The sequence below is a fragment of the Otolemur garnettii genome, unplaced genomic scaffold (genome assembly GCF_000181295.1).
Source record: "Otolemur garnettii isolate 467f Iridium unplaced genomic scaffold, OtoGar3 scaffold00008, whole genome shotgun sequence".
Taxonomy (NCBI): domain Eukaryota; kingdom Metazoa; phylum Chordata; class Mammalia; order Primates; family Galagidae; genus Otolemur; species Otolemur garnettii.
The window spans coordinates 39,084,629-39,089,728 of record NW_003852403.1 but is presented as its reverse complement, the minus strand read 5'-3'; the positions used below and the strand labels follow the sequence as shown (position 1 = coordinate 39,089,728).

The window sequence follows — 5,100 nt, the reverse complement described above, 5'->3', positions numbered from 1 at the left end:
AAGGGGCCCCTAAAATGTCATGGAACGTAAAGGAAAAGAGTATTTGTTTGAGAAACATCATCCCATCACTGGTTGGGAAAATGGGGAGATATGGATCAAAGGGTACAAAGTTGCTACTCTGTAGGATGAATAAATCTATAAATCTAAAGCACCGCATAAGGACTTTAATAATAGTGAAAATAGCAGGAATTTACTAAGATAGTAGAATTTAGATGTTCTTAGCACACATACACACACAAAAGGGGTAAACTTTGTAAGATGGTGTGTATATTAATTGGCTTGACTGTAATAATCATTTCACTATGTATATGTATATCAAAAATAAAGGAAATGAGAGAAAACAATGTATTTTCCAAAGTGACCAGCAGGTAAGAGTGCCATGGTCTCAATCTACGTGGCACTGCTCACTGCAACCTTAAACTCCTGGTATCATGACATCTTCCTGCCTTAGCCTTTCAAGTAGCTAGGATTGTTGGCATCTATCATACTCCCTGCTAATTTTTCTATTTGTATAGAGAGCGGATCTCACTGTTGCTCAGGCTGATCTCAAACTTCTGAGTTCAAGTGATCCTCCCACCTCAGCCTCCCTGAGTGCTAGGATGACAGGCATGAGACACCACCCTGGGCCAGTGACGCACTTCTTAACCAATACAATGAGGTAGAGGGCTTCTGTGTGGCTACGTCCTGGACGTAGAGGCAGCTTTTGTTTGGCTTTCTCTCTCCAGAACTCTCACCCTAAGAACACAGATGCCATGTTGTGAGGAAGCTCAGGTCACATGGAGAATCCACATATAATGTTCCAGCTGATGTTTCCAGCTAGGACCCTAGCTGACAGCCAGAGTCAGTCCTCGATTTGAAAGTGAGCCCACTTTCAAGGTGTTCCTATCCCTAAGATTTGAGCCATCATGACAATAGTAAGTGGAGGAGGCTTGGCTATCCCTGCCACGCCCCGCCCAGATCACTGATTTGGGAGCAAAATAAATGGTCAATCTTTAAAGCCACACAATTTGGGGTCATTCGTTACATAGCCTTAGGAACTAGAACAACAGTTATGGATGTTGGGAGGTAGGTAGAGTTAGCAGAAGCTCATGAAATCTTTCTTTTATTTTCCCAATGAAATGGTAAACAAAGTCATCAGGTGAGACTGAAGACAGGGTACCAAGTGCAGAAAGTTTGAGAGAAAAGGTATGAAATTATCATCTAGGAAAGTAGGAAAGCAAATGGAATAGAGAAAATATAATCCTAGGCATTAAGTGCTCAATTTTGGTCATCAGTGTAGAGTCAGTCCAGGCTTGTAACTGTATAATACATTTTTCTTCAGCCAGACTTAGCTGCATAGGTACAGAAAAAGAAAAAAAAAAATAGAGAGTTGGTTTTAGCCAGGCTTGTTAACAAAACAAGAAAGGGTCAAGGTTTTAGGATATATGCAAGGGAGTGTTGATAAGGATATAAATTAAGCTATAAAATTAAACCAGGAAAGGAGGAAAGTGAAGATATGAGAAGGGTGAGAATCAAGGAAGGTTTGCCATACACTGTGCTAAATGTTTTATACATTATATATTATTGTATCTATACAATAAAAAACATGTGAGTAGATAATATTATCATTTCTATTTTAGAGATGAGGAAAAACTGAAGCTCAGAAAGGTTAAGTAACTTGCCCAAGGTTACACAGGTATCTAGATCGAACTCTGGTTCCAGAGTCCTCACTCTTACCTCAGCCTTTCCCTGGACACCAGAAATAAAATGGTTCCGTCCACCCTGAGGCCAATTTGTGGGCCACTTGCTGATTTTGTGAGGACTTTTTTGCTTATCTGGTGTCAGATATCACAAAAAGTATGCACGGACTTTTTTTTTTCTTGCTCATCAGCTTGCATTAGTGTTTGTGTATTTAATGTGTGGCCCAAGGCGACTCTTATTCTTCCAATGTGTGGCAGAGAAATAAAATGGTTGGACACCCTGCTCTAATACCACAGTATTCTTTGAGTCCTCTACAGGGAAGGCTACAGCATTCTCTACTTAGGAACAGGCTTCCAAGGCTCCCTATAAGGATAATTTATAATTAAATAATTAAATTAATAATTCAGAAACCAGTTTCTTCCACACAGGTAAACAAATCTGCATAGCATGAGCAGTTCTTTGGCATAGCATCTTTACACTAGCAGCTGGTCTTACTGTTTATTTTATTTTATTTTTTTCAGTGACATATTTTTTATTAAAGATGACCAAAAAGGTAAGTGTTTAATGTCATCAGGCAATTAGATCTTTGCCTAAGAAAAATCAGGTTTGTGACTTAAAGGGAACAATGTCTTGGAATCTTTTGTTGTTATGGCTTAAATTTCCTTTTAAAAAATAACTTTCATAAGCTAAATTAGCATTATTCACAAATACTAGCATAGTCACCAAATGAAATACTAACATCAAAACAACATGATTAATGAAGAAGTTGAATATTTTGGGGGCGGCACCTGTGGCTCAAAGGAGTAGGGCACCAACTCCATAAACCGGAGGTGGTAGGTTCAAACCCAGCCCTGGCCAAAAACTGCAAAAAAAAAAAAAAAAAAAAAAAAAGAAGAAGTTGAATATTTTATTCTTTTGCTGGAAAGCTGTTGCTCATTGTATAAAAACAGGACCAGCAAATGCAGTGTATTACAAAATTAAGATAATGTCACTATACAACCAAGAAAAACTTCTCCACTCTCAGTTAATTCCAAAGGAAAGATCATTAAGTATTCCAACTCAAATCCTGGTATGGATGTAAGCAAGTTACAGTATTACATAAGGCTTAAGATAACAATGTTATCCTTTCATTACTTAATTTTTGTAACTAGTTTTTACCATGGATAATTTCATGAAATATGAATACTAGAGGCTAGTCTAAAAATCATAGGGTATTTTGAAAAAGACGCATATTTTGTTTATCTACTACCATTAGAAAGTTAAGGACTATTTTCTTTCATTAGCAGTGTTGAGAGTAGTTGCTATTTTAAATTACCTAACCACCACTAATTAAAGACAACCGTGCTGGATTAAGTTATTTCACACTAGTTTATTTAGGAGTTTCATTTTCACTCCTCAAGGGATTTTACGGATCTCACATACGCTTCTTCACTCATTAGTTCATCTAGTTCTAAAAGGTTACTCAGGGTCACCTTGATCAGCCAACCATCTTCATAACAAGATTTGTTGACAAGTCCTTCTCCTGATAAAGGAGAACCGAGTTCACTAGCAGCTTTCACACTTTCCAAAGCACCAAACTCATCTTGTTTGTTTAATTTTGTCCCAACTTCAGGTAGACTACAGTAAACAACATCTCCCAAAGCTTCCAAAATTGCTGATTGCCACTGTTCCAACACCATTCTCTGCTGTCACCCATTCATGTTTCTCCGTGAATTTATGCACCGCGAGCAGAGCGGGTCCCGCGCTCAGGGTCTGGACGGCGCCTGCTCCCAGCTGCCAGGACCACAGCGGGCAGGGCGAGGTGGGCGCGGGGGCCGAGCGCAGGCTGCAGGCCACAGCGCACAGGGACCGCGCCACTCGCAGCGCCATGTTCGCAGGGGCACTGAGGGTCGCCGCGACGCGCCTCGGCCACCGGGTCTTACTGTTTAGATAGTCTCTTACACAGTGTCACTTTTGTCTTAACTTTTCCATTTGATTTTGTGAGTCTGTGTTCACCCTATGACCACGCCTCCAAAGCAAAAGTCCACTGCATGCCCAAGTGGCTTTGCAACAAAGAGAAGGGTGATTATGATAGAAACACAAGCAGAAATAAGCATTCAGAGAAAGGCCAGATGCCATCATTCATTCGGAAAGCATTAGGCTTCAGTTACTCGGCTATCAGAACGACTATAAAGTGAGAATAATGGGCCTCGCGGGAGGCATTGCTCTAATGAAAGCTCCAGTTATTGCTAAGCAGTGTAGTGGATTAATTATTAAAATGGAAAGGTTGCTGATTTGATTAAAAAGTCAAAATAACCATACCATTCCTATTAGTCTAGGCATTAAAATAAGTAGCACAATAGTCTCTGTAACTTATTATTAAAGTACAGGGGCATTACTATTATTATTATTGTATTACACTGCCATGATTACCACTACAAGCCATCCTATTACTATAATTATTATCATGTGTACATAATACTATTATTGGGCTGCTGTTCACTTTCTTTAGCATAATGGTAATGAACTTAGGAGTCAAAATGCCTGGGTGCCTGGATCTTTTTTTACAACTGGTCATGAAATTTGAGCAAATTACAATAATAATAATTGTGCCACAGTTTCTTATTGTGTAAGTAGGAATTGCAATAGTCTATATTTCATAGGTTTATTATGTGAATGAAATGAGTGAAGGTGAACATAACTAGAATTACAGTAGAAAGGAAAAGGTCACATGGAAATACTCTAACAACTTTTATGCCATTAATTTTTAAAAGAGATGAAATGGAAAAATTTTAACTTGATTTTTTTGTTTCCTCTTTAAACAGATGTATTTATTTAATGGCTGCCACAGGGCATGTGAGTCCTCCAACTTTGTTCTACTTTTTCAAGGTTGTTTTGGTGTATCTGGGTCCCTTGCATTTCCACCTGAATTTTAGGATCAGCTTATCAATTTCTGGAAAAAATGCAGCCATGCAAAATGATACGGCCACTTTGGAAGACAGTTTGGCGGTTTCTCATAGTGCTAAACCTATCTCTTCCCATATAACCCACATAACCCAGCAATCACACTTTTGATATCTACCCAGATAAACTGAAAACTTATACCCACACAAAAATCTGCACACAGATGTTTATAGCAGCTTTAGTCACTAGTGTCAAAACTTGGAAGCCACAAGGATGTTCTTCAATAGGTGAATGGATAAATAAACTGTGGCACATCCATGCATTCAATGGAATATTATTTAGTGCTAAAAATAAATGGGCTTTCAAGCCATGAAAAGACATAGAGGAAACTTAAATACACATTACTAAGTGAAGAAGCTAGTCTGAAAAGGTTAAATACTGCATGATTCCAACATTCTACAAAAGGCAAAACTGTGGAAATAGTCAAAAGATATGTGGTTTTCAAGATTTAGGGTAAAGGGGCTCAGTGCCTGTAGC

General features: G+C 38.6%; 1 pseudogene; it reads right to left on the bottom strand.

Moving 5' to 3' along the window:
• Positions 1–3,068: 3,068 nt before the first annotated feature.
• LOC100947411 lies at positions 3,069–3,549 on the bottom strand (annotated as a pseudogene).
• Between the last annotated feature and the right edge of the window lie 1,551 nt (positions 3,550–5,100).